The sequence below is a fragment of the Arvicanthis niloticus genome, chromosome 15 (assembly GCF_011762505.2).
Source record: "Arvicanthis niloticus isolate mArvNil1 chromosome 15, mArvNil1.pat.X, whole genome shotgun sequence".
Classification (NCBI taxonomy): Eukaryota; Metazoa; Chordata; class Mammalia; order Rodentia; family Muridae; genus Arvicanthis; species Arvicanthis niloticus.
The window spans coordinates 40,096,772-40,112,294 of NC_047672.1; the positions used below are offsets into that span (position 1 = coordinate 40,096,772).

At 39.8% G+C, this 15,523-nt stretch overlaps 1 long non-coding RNA gene across 1 annotated transcript in view; it reads left to right on the forward strand.

Moving 5' to 3' along the window:
• Window positions 1-2,664: 2,664 nt before the first annotated feature.
• LOC143434563 (uncharacterized) overlaps window positions 2,665-15,523 on the forward strand; it is a 40,803-nt gene continuing 27,944 nt past the window's right edge. Inside the window, exon 1 of the long non-coding RNA XR_013104167.1 lies at window positions 2,665-2,993. This is a non-coding gene — a long non-coding RNA (uncharacterized LOC143434563). The remainder of the gene's footprint in view (window positions 2,994-15,523) is intronic.

The following is a 15,523-nucleotide window of genomic DNA, read 5'->3' on the forward strand; positions in this document are numbered from 1 at the left end:
GTTTGGGGTTAAAATGTGAAACTGACACTGAATCGCATAGTTGCAGAGCTCATAATTTACTTGACAAAACAGACAAGTAAGCCAACAATTACAATATGATACAGTGAGTGTGGGAAGTACAGTGTGCTGTGAACATACAGAGAGATAATCCAGAGTAGGGGCCAGAGGATCGAGTCTGCTGAATGCTGCCTCCATTTTCCCCCTAGGGATCCAGTGCTGTGCAGTCATTCTGTTAAAGCCTAGGGAGAGACACCAGAGTATGCTTTCTGGGAGTCAGCCTGCCAGCTCAACATTTTCAGGTTCAAGACACAAGTCTATAGAGTCTCTTTCATGTGGTCTAGGGCTTTGGGGAGGGGTGCGATCCTGTGTGTACTTTTATAATAAAGTAGACACGTTCATTAGTCCACTCAGCTGGAGGGGTTCCCTTGACGTTCAGTGAGAAGACAGGTAAATGCCAGGCGTTATGAACTTTCACAAGGTAGAGCATGCTACATACCCACAGATTCTCTTTTATTCTGTCTCGTTCTTCTTCTCATTTTTATTACTGTCCCCCAGTCACGCCTGCATATAGACCTTTGACTGTCGGAGGATAGTAATCAACAGGGATCAGTTAGTTCTCTCTTTCCACCACCATGTGGGGATTAAACTCAAGTCGTGAGGTTTGGCAGCAAGTGACTTCTATAACTGAGCCAGTTCAGAGACCTCTCTGTCTCTCTCTCTGTCTCTCTGTCTCTCTCTCTCTCTCTCTCTCTCTCTCTCTCTCTCTCTCTCTCTCTCTCTCCCTTCCTTCCTTCTTTCCTTCCTTCCTTCCTTTCTTTCTTCCTCTTTCAACAATTACAAAATTCTACTCTCCATACATAATTTATACTGATTTGGTATATAAGGCAATAAATTTGGGGCGATAAGGAAGTTTGCTGGAGAACTCTCTGCAACTGACAAAGAGCCAATGGCCAAGTTTTTTTTTTTTTTTTTTTTTTTTAAGACAGCCCACCCCCTCTACTACACATGCTGCTGTATATTCTCATTCAAAGCGACCATTTACTTTTCTTCTGACAAAAATCTCAGATTGTTAAGTATTAGGGCCTAATTTATTTTTTTAATTGTGTCCCTGGGTTCTTAACACAAAGCACACGTGGCTACTGTCTGTTGTCAGGAATAAACAAAACCTGTGACTGGAAAATCTCTCAAAGATCTCTCTGAGAAGCCGGTGTCTCTGAGGCAGGTGGCAGTTTGCTGGGACAGGCTTCCATTTCTGTGTCTTTGCTGAATTGGCATGAGTGGGGGCCCTGGAAAGAACAGTGGAAAAGAACACTATCCTGGGCTGGCCAGTTGACAGAGGCCACAATCTGTGCCACACACCTGAACTCTGAGTCTGAGTTATCTCATTTGGTAAACGATCAGAAGCTATGTATCTGTCAGATGTGAATCTGTTGCTGGAGCTCGCCTACCAAGAGAAGGAAAGCTGCCGGCTTGACAGGCGAGTCTCCCTAAGACATGGTGTGCATGAGCATCTTACATCATCACAGCATGCTTCCTTCTGAATGTCAATGAAATGCATTATTTAGATTAAGAAGTATTTTTTTAATGGTCAGATTGTAATTCACCACATTATAATCAGATCCAATGAAATTTTTGTTGTCAGAATTAAATATGTTATAGGGACTTTATCCTGGAGGATGAATTATTTAGATTAAGAAGTATTTTTTTAATGGTCAGATTGTAATTCACCACATTATAATCAGATCCAATGAAATTTTTGTTGTCAGAATTAAATATGTTATAGGGACTTTATCCTGGAGGATGAAATCAAGAACTCATTTACGTTCTAATTTAGTTCTGCTAAAATAAGTGGGCTCATCTCTACTCTTGCTAATAAATGTTTAGAGGAATAACAGAAAAGTTAGGTTAAAATCCAGCCGTACCTATACCTACAGATTTCAAATACTTTGTTTCTTTGGCAGAATGTTATTTAATATTTTTAATTCTGTAATTCAGAGGGGGAGACAATGATGCCCAGTCTGCTATGACTCCCACGGATGCAGGTGCCACCTCTGTAAGTGGGCATTGGCTGAAGAGGGGCTTCCTGGGGTTCAAACCGGGGTTCTTATAAATGCTAGGCAAGTGCTTTGTCAGCACCCCGAAATATTTTAAGATCCACCCCATTGCTCGTTCCAGAAGCGAAAACTAATATATTTGTTTGTATTTTGTGTTTTGTTTTTTAAGGCAGGGTTTCTCCGTGTAGCCACAGCTGTCCTAGAACTCACTTTGTGGACCAGACTGGCCTTGAATTGAGAGATTTGCCTGCCTCTGTCTCCTGAGTGCTGGAATGCAAAACACGAATGAGCCACCATGCCCGGTGACGTGAGAACCAAGATTAATGCTACCTCATACCCTGTGCTTGCTGTCCCCAATTTGATCAATCTATTAATATGACTTCAAATGTGCATAGGTGACTGAACTATCTGTAATGTCTTGATTCCATAAGAAGAACATGGCCTGAATCCATTTCCTAAGCAAAGAGGGGGTGTTTTGAGCTGTCCCTCTGAGAAGGAAGTTTAAGAGAGAAGACAAAGATTTGAAGGGCTTTTGCTCAGGGAACCTCTTCCCTCTGCTTCTTCCACCTTCCCCGCCTCCAGTGCTCTCCCTCTCATCTGTGTGGTCATCTCTGTCCAGATTAGTAACAAAACCAGAAGAATATCCAGTTGCCAATAAAACCCACCTCCAACTTGAGACAGTTGTAGATTATTAAATGTAGAAGCCAGTGGAGCCTGTTCCTTCTGGTAGTTTTCTCCCAGTCCCTGGGAACTCAGTAAAAAGTCTGCTTGCATAGATATGCCTTGGACTCTGCCTCTGGCAGCCCATCAGAGAACGAGACTTCTAAGGGCCCTGTTGTAAGAATTTCTGCTGCAGATCACAGAGACTTATGCACCGGAAACTGATACCAACAGCAACCCAGCTGGTCTTAACTCCCACAACAGAACAGAAGACCAGAGGTGACTTTTCACATAACTGGGTTTCTATTCATTCTATTTTAAAATTCACCTGGATTCTACAAGTGTGGAACAGAGCACAGGCTTGTGGCCACTGGCTCCAGGGAGGGGGTGGAGAATTGTGTTCTGGTCATCCAGCTGTCCTTTGGTGGCCAGAAAAACTCGTAGGAATGACAGACCCAGGGTAAGGGGAGACACCAGTGGTCACCTTGGAAGAAAGAGCAGGGTCTGGAAACGGATGGGATCTTTCTCTTTAAATTTCCACAAGTACAAAGGTAGGTATTTATTGACTTGTCCTGTAGTTCAAGGTTGAAAAAGCCTCACATTCGGTTAATAGAAATGGACACCCCCTACCATCTTGCTTAATATACAATATGATTTTTTGTATGTATGTCAATGTATGTGTTTAAATGCGGTATATGGTATATTCATGCCGCCAGGTACATGAATGAGGAAACCAGAGGAAGACTTTGGGCTTTCTCACTGAACTTAGAGCTGGATTGGCAGCCAGCCAGCTTCATACATCATCCTGTCCCTACCTCTCACAGTGCTGGGGTTACAAGCTCATACAGTCATGCCTAGCTTTTACATGGGTACTGGGATCCGAACTCAGTTTCCCATGGTTTGTGAACAGCCAGGACTCTTATCTACTGAGCCATCTCTCCAACCCTAGAATTAAGGTTTTATAAAGTTCATCTTGAAATCAGCCCCAAATGTGGCTCCTTTCTTGCAGTATATGTAAGCAGCATGCAATGGTTTTAGGATTGCGGGTGAGGAATCAGCAATCTATAAAAACAAGACAGGTCATTTATACCTAGAGTCCAGGTAAGGAGAAGACATAAAACTGCAATATACATAGAGACTGTATATTCTTTAAGTATTCCTTTAATTTTTTTCCCTGAACTTTACCAATGAATACAGTATTACTGTATTTGTAGATACTTATGGAATCATATCACGGGCACCTACACTGCACGTGTGTGTCCGCCCACCTATGCATAAATCATATATCACATTAAACACATGCGTATTACAGAATATATCATGGGCACCTACAAAGGGAAGAAACCTAACAAATTGTTTTTCTTAGAGCATTTTATTAAAGTAGACCACTCAGAATTTTTGAGACAGTTCATTCAGTCTTGACCATACTCCTCTTGGTCCAACTGGGGTTCTGTGTAATTGCATTAATATTGTGATGCCATAAATGTCACTTAGCCAACAAATGCCAGCCAAAAGCTGATGCTGCATTCATGTGTGACAGGCTACCCCTCACGGTGTTTCACCTCCCATGCTACCCTCATGTGGTGCTGGAAAGCAAGTGACTACAAGAGTTTCTTGAATCTGGCCAAAAACTAATGACATTTGCTGCTTACTCAGGCCCCGGTCATTACAGAAGGCGAATCACCTAGAAACCTGACCTTGGTGCTCTCATCTTCTTGAGTAGAATCTTTCTTATTTTCAAATCTTTTCCTATGTCAGTTTGAAGCCATCTGCTCTTCATTCATTTGGGGGTTTTATCTATAGCTTTTATATCTGATTAAATTCACCCCTATCCTTTTTCTCTGTACGCATCCTGAATTAATGTTTTTCTTTTTCATAAAAATATGCTTCCACATTTATATTTAATTTCTTGGGAACACACTGCCACTGAGATTATAATTTCCTCTTCTCATTTTCCCCACTCAACGGGTTTCTAGATCACAGCGATTTAGAGACAGCCATCTTCATACTCTTTTCTGTCCAATGTTGACACCACTGGTGATCTCTAGCACATTTTTCTCTAAACTTGCTGTCCCTTTACAGTGATCCAATGTGCCTTGATGTCAGCCATCAGTTATACTACGTGTCTTTAAGTCATAGACTATGAGGAAATACTTGCATCTTCCATGGTCTACCACAGGGCCAAGCACACTGTGAGCATTCAGTAATGGTTGAGTGGGTATGGTTTTTTAACAGACAAGGAGGCTTTCATAAGAATGGTAGATGCAGGAAGCATTGAATTTAGAGTTATCAGCATTGGCATGATGTACAGATCCTTCATGTTTCAGTAGGGAATGAGCTATGACTTGAATCTACCCCTTCCATTTGGATGTGACATATGAACTGCCCAAGTTCCGAAGAGACCTCCACCTGACTTTGTCCAGAGATGTTACATCTTTTGTTTCTTCTAGCGTTAAAATCAGCAAGTATACTGAGATTCTGAAGTCATTCTGGTAAATCTGCGGTCATGTCATGTGCTTACCTAACAGGTAAGCGTTTTGAGCTACGCTAATAATTCTTACCGAAGTTTTCCCCCAGAGAAAGCTTTGCTTTGAGCGGGCAAATGCACAGAGCTGGGAGATTTATGAGGGCCCAGAGACAAAAAACACAAGTGCTCAGTAGGTGTGAGGTATGCTCCAACTGCAGCCTCCCACCTTCTGTTAATGATTATGGGAAGGGAGGCATCAATACAAAAACAGGCAACTTGAGGCCTCTCAAGTTCACAATCTGATGAAGTCTTCTGGTGCCAGACCAACTGTTTGGGGTTGTCACATGGTTTAGTGGAGCAGCCTCCAAAACGGGCTGCAAAACCACAATTTTGATACACTGGGCCAGATGCCAGAACAGAATCAGAATCCAGCCGACTGAATCAGAGATTTCAGTTGCTATTTCAGCACCAGCACATTGTTCGAAACCCCCGGGGCTTGCTCGTGAAACCAGCAGCAGGCCAAATTTTTAAGGCTGTTGTAGGGAGTGAAGCTTATAGGTTAACTGAGTTAGGACAGGCTTCACTGGAAGGAGTTCTTTTTCAGGAACTGATTTGGCCCTCAGCATATCTTAATCTTATAGTAATTGTTGGCAGCACAGGGTGGGGTTCAGTGCTGGAATCTAACGTGTCATGCTCCACGCCCCTAGCCCTAGGGGTTCTGATGAAGAAAGCATGCAAGCAGGGCACTGAACTGGTTTGAGTAAATAACAGTGTTATGGAGAGAAAAAAAGCTGCTTAGTGGGGTGAGACCATGCAAAAATCATCCACTGAAACTGGAGAGAACATGGCAGATAGGTAAAACTGAGCTGAGCCAACATTCACACCAAGCCTCACGTTAAAGGACAAGCATAATAATCTCGGACCAAACAACTTCTTTCATAGTTAGCTAAACACCAATTCAAAACCTGATTCTGGAAAGAGGCACCAGGCAGTGGAGCACTTGCTCTTTTTGAGGATACAGAGGGTTACGGAGAAGGAGGATGGGATAGTTTCCTTTGGACGCTCTCACCCGAAATGAGATCAAATTCACCAAACTCATTTCTTCCAACATGAGGAGGTGAGAAATCAGGTCAGATTTCTCACCGTAGAAGGAAGCAAAGTGGGAACAGAAATCTCAAAGTGGCAGAGAGATGCTAATTCGTTCTGCAGTGTGGTAAAATGTATTGCAGACCATCAAAATAGCCAGGCAGGCCGGGAGACGGTGGCCCAACGGCAGACTGATGTCTGTGAGTTCAAGGCCAGCTTGGTCTACAGAGTGAGTTCCAGGACAGCCAGAACTACACAAAGAAACGCGGTCTCAGGGGAAAAAAAAACAAAAACCAAAAGATAGATAAGCAGTCAGAGAGAGAAGCATCACCGAAGCTGAAGGTAGCACATCTGCAGTGCGCATGCTCTGGACTGTATTCGGAGAAAAGGAAAGTTACATGATGACGTTTAGCTGCTATGTGTGCGGAGGTTAATAGAAGGCCTGTCAATCACCAATAAACATTAAAACATTAGGCTATTATCAAGTTAACACAGAGAAAAAGATTTCATTAAACTCATGGTATACCTATATGATATTAGGCTCTGTGATTTTTAACTGTAGAACATGTTATCTTTTTTTTTTTTCAATTTTCTTTCTTAATATTAAGATGAACTCTTCATTCCTCATACCCTGTCACTTTAGGCAAGTGGCCCAGAAACATATGGAATAGCTAATTTATGGGACGCTGGAAAGCTGGATAAGATTACATTTAAAAAGATTAAACAGGGTCCGTGAGAGGGCTTAGTGGGTAAAGGTGTTCGCTATGCACGTCTGAGGTCCTGAGTTCAATCTCTGGAATCCATGGAAAGGTAGGAGGAGAAAATTGACTCAAAAAAAAAAAAAAAAAAAAAGAACCGAACTTCACAAAGTTGTCCTTTCACCCCTACACATATTCACACACATGCGTGCACCCATGCAGACTCACATACATGCAACTTAAGGTTAAGTTTTTTGAAAAGTTGTCTTGTAATAAGTCTGTTACATTTGAGAAATATCACTGAAGTATGTAGATTGACATCAAAATACTAAAAGCCACATTCTGACTCATTTACTAGTCACAGTTACTTGTTGGTAGGTTATGTATTTTGCAGGCTCCAAAGCACATACTACATGTGTGTGGCGGCTACATATAAAGAACTCTGACACAGCTTTCAGGGTTATTCAAGGCAGCCGGTAATACTGCCTTGAATAAAACTGTGATAGAAGGTTAATTTTGGCCTTTGCTTTCTTTAAGGTGTGTCTTCCTCAGAATTCAAAAATGATCAAATAAAAGCATTTTGAATCATAAATATATTTCACAGCTGGAGGAAACAGAAGAGGGTTGGGAGGCTGGGCTCACTTGGGACTCCTTATCTTTCAGGCGTAGCTGTTCGTAGTAACTTCAGCAAGCCGAGGAGTTTTTTCTGTGCCCATTTTTCTCATGTTTAAACATTGCTATCTGACCAAAGACCTGTGGTAGACTGGAGTCAGTGGCACATTGCAAAACAACTTGAATACAGTGATCTTCCTGTACCAATTCTAATAACACCAGGGCTTACAAAAAGCCATATACATGGTGTAGACAGTCCAATGTGTCATGTAAGACTCAAAAAGAGAAGCTCCCAGTTTCTCAATTGCCAATTCTTTCCCCAGTAGTCACTTGTTTTTTCAATTGATTCTTTTAGAATTTTCTTTGTTTATTATTATTATGATTATTTATTAGTATGCATGTGGATATGGGTGTATATGTATGTAGGTCAGAGGTTGATGTCAGATGTCTTCCTTGGCCACTTTTATATATCTACCATATGTACATCTTATATAAGTAGGGTCTCTTACTTGAACCTTGAAATCTCTGATTCTACTTATTCAGCTTGCTGTAGGGATCCTGTCTTTTCCTTGCCTGGGACTGTAGGCAAGCCATTGCATCAGCCCAGGATTTACACGGGTGCTTAAGGGCTGAAATCCTGTTGTGACACTTGTATAGCAAGTGCTTTGTGTCTCCACTGAGTCACCTCTCTTGGCCTACTTACTACTTTTTACATTGTAAATATCTTAGACATATTCTACAACTTTTATCCAGTTGTTGAACACAATACTTTAAAAAGTCTTTTGTATCATTAGAATGGCTCTTTCAAGATTATAGTTAGATTAACACTGGTCCTTATATTATTGTTGTGGAGACAACGTGGTATAGCCCTGGCTGGCCTAGATCTTGATATATAGTCTAGGTTGGTTCACAACTCACAGAGATCCACCTATCTCTGCTTTCCAAGTGTTAGGATCAAAGGCATGCACTACTATACTTGTTGAGCCTTTATATTGTTATATTTATAATTATTCATGTTAATCCATGTGTTATGAAGTTCTCTTTTCCTACCTTACATCTTTCATTAGACTAGTTTTCCTTTCAGATTTTATTATAAACTGAATGTTTTTAATTATAAATTTTCAGATATAAAGTGTTGCTATGATCACCTTCACAGCGTGGGATGAATGATACTCACTGACAAAGGCATAACCTCAAACACCCATCTTTTTTTTGTATGATGAGGACAGCTGAAGATGCAGTTCATTCCCACCTACCACACCCATGTGTGCTTTTCAGTTTTGTATAAAATACTAGATGTCCATAGATGTGTGGACTTATTTCTGGAGCTCCAATTCTATTCTATTGATTAACATGTCTTTGGTTGTTATCACCCTGCACAAAACTCAACTCCAAATGGATCAAAGACCTCACGATGACACCAGATATGCTGATTTTTGACAGAAGAAAAAGTGGGAACTAGCTTTGAACTCATTGGCACAGGAGATGACTTTCTTAACTGAATACTGATAGCACAGGTACTAAGAACAACAATTAATAAATGAGACCTCGTGAAACTGAAAAGCTTCTCTATGGTGAAGGACACTTACCATTTAGAAAATGCAACAGACTACAGACTGGGAAAAGATTTATTTTCAACCAACTACACATACGATAGAGACCTAATAACTAAAATATATGATGAACCTGAATATCAAGAAGACAAATAACCTAATTAAAAATGGGGTACAGATATAAACAGAAAATTCTCAAAACAGGAAACTCAGATGACTAAGAAGCACTTAAAGAAATGTTCAATATTCTTAGTCATCAGGGAAATGCAAATCAAAACTATCTTGAGATTCCATGTTAAGCCCATCAGAATGGTCAAGATCAATAAAATGAATGACATCTCATGCTGGTGAGGCTGTGGAGGAAGGAGAACACTCATACATTATGGGTGAAAAACTTGTACGGCCACTATGGGAATGAATGTGACAATTTCTCTCAAAGATGGGAATCAATCTGCCTTAAGACCCAGCCACGGCACTCTTGGGCATGTGCCCAAAAAACACTTTATCCTACTACAGATATACTTTCTCTCCTATGTTCATAATTGCTCTATTTGTCATATCCAGAAACTGCAAACAACCTAGATGTCCTTCAACAGATGAACGGATAAAGATAATGTGCTACATTTACACAAGTATTACTCCGTTTAAAAAAAATAAAATCATAAAATTCACAGATAATGAATGGAACTAGAAAACAATAATTCTGAGAGAGACAACTCAGTCCCGGAGACACAAATATAGTATGCACTCACTTATATGTAAATGTTAACTAGCTATTAGGTCATTAATAAGTAAGCTACAATTCATATAACCACAGAGGCTACATAGAGAGTATGGACTTAGTGATGAGGGATGGATATCCTTAGGAAGGGAAGATAGAATATATAGTTATGGATGCATGAGGGTGGAGGACTGGAAAGGAAGAGGGAAGAGGGGATGAAGGAGAGAATACAGGGAGGGACAACTAAAACTAAGGATCATTTTATGGATACTATAAAATGTAACAGAATAAAAGCTTCTTAGAATTTATACATATATGAAGGTGATCTAAATGAAATCACCAAATAACACAGAGACAGAGGCCTATCTCTCTGTCACCAAATGAAGCTTCTAGTACTGTGAATGGGTTACACTTAATCAATTTCTTGGCCAAATGGGTCCCATAGGAACCCACAAACAGCCCAGGCTGTTGCCCAAGCTATTGATGGCTCTCTACAAACTAATGGTAAGGCCGTATTGAAAACACACACACAATTCATGGCTTGGAGTTTATTGTTAGGGTGTTTTCTATGTTTTATTTAGAAATAGCTGAGAGGAGTTAACAGGCAACAGTCCAGATTACCTTACATGGATAGTTGGTTTTCAAAACATCAGAAATCCACAGAATTGACATGACAAACATTTCTGTATTAATGTTCATTTTGATTAGAGACCTGTCTGCTCCTGACAGCTTCCTATATTGAATTCTAAGAAGAAATTGAGCATCTTTGGAGTTACTCCAGTTGTGGTGAGACACCCACTAGGCAAGAATTGCCTCTTTCCATCTGCAGACAAATTACTGTCCAGAAAAGGACACACTTGCAGAACAGTCGACTGATTATATCTGCCTAGACAGAGTAATCAGCCCTTAATAATTCTGCAGCACTAAGGTCTGTCAGATGATCCTGGGCCAGAAGGCGGAAGAACAGATGCTCCAACGTTATGTAGTAGAGGGAGTGTCCAGGTGTTTAGAGGTCTCTATAAATTGGCTAAGTTTTAGAAGCTATGCTTTGTGCTTCCCACAATTATAGTTAACTCAGTCATTTTGGATTTCTGACGGGGTTGAAAACTTATAGCCTCATAGCCAATCCTGGCTATTTACCTTGAGAGAAAAGATTTGAGTGGATGGTCGTCAGCTGACATTCATCCTAAAGCCAAGGAAAAAGCCAGGTTCAGAACTAAGTGTTTTAGTTAGGAGAGATGACAGAGGTTTTGGTTAGTCAACAAAATGTTGGACTGGGTATGAGGACTATCTTGTACCTCACGGGTACAAATTGGCATAATTATGCTCTAATTGTATTTTGAGAGAAAAGTTTCATTTTGACAGGAAGGGTGATATGTAGGAGGAGCTAAGGTGGGAGGAGTACTGAGAGGAAGAGAAGGAGTAAGAAGAGGAGGAGAAGAAGGAGAGGAGAAGCTAGGTGATGAAAGAGAGAAAGAGGGGGGAGACAGGGAGGCAGATGTTCATGTATCTCCACCAGTCAAAGATAGTTGATATATCTAGGTTGGGTAGTGGGTTACACCTCTGATTGAGCAATACCAAACTTATAAAGCCTATGATTAACATTTAAAAAAAAATGTATATGTGCAAAAAGAAAAAGGGGGCATGGGATAGGGGTTTTCTAAGGGGGGGAATGGGGAAAGGGGATGGCATCTGAAGTGTAAATAAAATATCTAATAAAAAAATAAGAAAAAAAAGAAAACACACACAAAAAGCATATAGATCCAGAGGCATAGAGGTTAGCGTGCACACACATACACACACACCTATATAATTCATTGAACATGGAGAAATCAAGCTGTTTAAGCAAATTCTGTGTTTTTATAGGTTTTTTTCTGTGTGTGTGTGTGTGTGTGTGCGTGCGCGCTAACCTCTATGCCTCTGGATCTATATGCTTTTTGTGTGTGTGCATTTCTGTAGTTCCTTTTCTTATTTGGTTGTTTTGACCTATTCTGATTTGTTTGGTTTCATTTTATCTTATTTTATTTTGTTTTAATATTATTTTTTTAGATGTCCATTTTCTAATGAGAGAGAGAAAGGGTATGGAACTAGATGGGAGGGGAGGTGGGGAGAAACTGGGAGAAACAGGGAGGGGAAACTGTAATAAGAATACATTGTATAAAAAAATGCTATTTTCAACAAACAAACAAAACAGGTGAAACGTACTCTCAACTGTTTTAAAATATACAATACACAGTTGTAAATTACAGTGGGCATGCTGTGAAGTGCATCTCAGGAATCTTAATCTTCCTAACTGAAACTGTAGAGTCCTTGGTTGTCTTCATCTCTCCCTACCCTAGGCTCTGGTTTTCACTGGTCACTCTCTGTGAGTTCCTGTGTTCTTGGCTTTCTCAGTGCTTATCCAAATTCACACTCAATCCCCAGCAATTTCATCAATCTCCCTTCATGACTTGGAAGTACTGTCTTCTTTAAAAATATAATTGCATCTAATTTTACTGTTTGAAATTTTCATAAATACATATAATGTTCTGATCAGATCTATCCTATTCCCTCTGCTCCATTATCTCCTCTATCTCTCCCACCACTCTCCCCTCCCAACTTCATGTGCTCTTCTTTTTCTTTTTAAACCCACTGAGTCCATAATGTTTGTCTTAAGACAAGGTCTCCTTATCAAGTAGCTCTTCTTTTTCTTTTTAAACCCACTGAGTCCATAATGTTTGTTTTAAGACAAGGTCTCCTTATCAAGTAGCTCTCACTGTCTTAAAACTTGATATGTAGACTAGTCTGGTTTTGAGCTTACAGAGATCTACTTGCCTCTGCCTCCCAAGTACTGGGATTAAAAGTATATGCCATCATGCACAGCTAGAAATACCTACACTTTTAATGGCTTACCATAAAACACATTCACATCATACAGTTCAGGAGATTAGTGGTCTACCTTGGATCTCCAAGACTAGATTCCACTGAATGCTCTAAGAGAGAATCTTTCATTGCAACCTGTATTCCTTGACTTGTGGTCCCTTCTTCACATTAAACTGTCCTCTGCTCTTGTATTCTGTGACCATGACTATTCTGTTTCCTATTCTTAAGGAACTTTGTGGCCATATTGGGAGTATATGGACAATCCAGACAATCCTTCTCATTTCACACATCTGTAAAGTCCCTTGTGCCAAGTGAAGTAACTTATCCATGGGTTCCCAGATGAAGAAATTGTAGGGGGCTTACTGATAGATTACCCAAAGCTATATGAACATTCTAATACCCAGTGACTCTTGGATAATGATGTTGATAGATAGAATTAAGTTGAGTATATTGAAATGAGGGTATCCTGGACTATCTGTGAAAGTTTTAGCTATTTTATCAGAGACAGAAGAGAAGATACAGGTGTGGAGCAGGAGGAGAAATTCTTGTGACAAGTAGGGCAGAGTCTGCATTGGTGCCAGGAGGAACCTCTGGTACTATGGGAAGTTAGATAGAGTGGGGACATTTCTTTCCTAGAGTATCTAGAGGAGCACAGTCCTGCTGGCATTTTGATTTCAGATGTCTGCCCTTCAGTACCCAGACACAACACGTATCTTCTACTTTGAGCTACGATGCATGTGATACGTTTGCTATTGCGAGCACTAGAAAGCCAACACACCTGGAGGCAGTGGGGTGTTACGTTACCTAGAAGATTATACAAATAAAACAAACTTTTAAAATTTGTTTGTTTTCATTTATGCATATTTGTGTACGTCTCTGTGAAGGTGTATGTACATGTGCACATGTGCCCACAGGGAAAGAAGAGGGTGTAGACCCCTGAGAGCAGGAGGTACAGGCAGTTGTGAACAGCTGGGCATCGATCCTGGAAACCAAATCCAGGTCCTTTGGAAGAGCAGCAAGTATTTTTAAAAACTCATCTATCCAGCTTTACTATATGAATATATATATTATATATATACATATATATACATTATATATACATACACACACATATACATATACATATACATATATATATATATATATATATATATATATATATATATATATATTTGTAATTTTCTTCCCTCTGCTTCTTCTGAGTTTTCCTTTTGTGTTGCTCACTTGGTTTGTATCATTTCAGAAGTGCCTCAGAAGTCTGGTAATCCTTGGTGGTTGATCGTAATTATGAGGGCGTACTGAGACAATCGGCAGCTCTGAGCGTGTGGGTGGGGCATGTATTGACTTGGTTTTTTTAATTTTACCATGACCTTGATGATGAGTCATTTGTTGTGGCAATTCTCCAATGTCAGTGTGTTTGTGCTTTGTCCCGTAGGCTAGCTAGTTTCCCCAAAATAGAATATTGCAATCTCCTGTTTTGACGGCTACTGCTCATGAGTCTTTTAGAGGTAGAGGACTTGAGAGGTCTTACCACTTTGTAGGTCTCTTTATTAAGTTAAGTATAGTATTTGTATTCCCACTCTGGTATCTCTTCATCCTTATACTCTGATCTTAGCATATTCAAAGAGGAGACATACTGTCATCTGCTAGGAGCCCATGGGGACACTAAGCCTTCTGTGTTAGGAGAAGCGATTTCGGATCTAACTGCTTCTTCAGTTTCCAGTTCTTCCTTTTGTTTTTAGTCCCATATTTAAATTGATTTACAGGAACTGTGATCCATCCCAGTTTTGGCTTTCGGAAATCCTGTGCCATGTTTTCTAATGACTCAGGGCTCTGTTCACCTGGGTCTGAGAATGTGGTAAGCATTCAGTTTCTGATTCTAGTTTTAAACTCATGCTACTTCTTTCTTCTCTGTTCTTTTCTTTTGGATGAATGTTCTTTAAAAGTAAGTCACCATGTTTGTAGGAAATTTTTGAAAAAGAACAAAAGTAAATATTTCTGGTCACTATATCACCACAAAGTACACCATAAGGTCTCTCTCTCTCTCTCTCTCTCTCTCTCTCTCTCTCTCTCTCTCTCTCTTCCTTCCTTCCTTCCTCTCTCTCTCTGTCTCTCTGTCTCTCTGTCTCTCTGTCTCTCTCTTTTCCTTCCTCTCTCTCTCTTCCTTCCTCTCTCTCTCTGTCTCTCTCTGTCTCTCTCTCTCTCTCTCACATGTATAGATACAAATATCATATATTCTTGTTACTGGTTGTTTTATTTAGTGATTTAGTGTTAGGAAATTTTACTCAATGCTTCTAGTCTTTAATCAAACACTTTTATTTTGCTATTTACTATAGAAATCTACTTTTTAAAACCTCTTGATAATTCTTTGAAGGATCTTGGCTGCATTAGCACATGTTACTTTTGTAGAAAGACCGGACTACTGTGACAAGCACAAAGAAAAGTCACTTGCAATCCCATGAGCAGAACTGTTCCTCTTGACATTTTGTTGTTATTCTTTATTTTGTCTGTTTGTGTGTGTTTCATCCAAAATACCACATCACACAAACTGCTTTAGTAGTCTAATTTACATTTAATATATAAAACAAGATTATTTTTAATTTTATTTAATAAAAATGAAAATGTAATTCAATCTTGTGATTTCATTAGCCAGCGGTTACAATTGTTTGGTAATTCTTGACCTAGCACTTTGAGCCACTTTTGTGAATTTACTGTTGCTCTTAGCAAGAATCCAACAAATATACAAATTTGCTTACACTTGAATACTTCTTTGGGAAATTTATAGCCTTGCATCAAATAACCATGTTTCA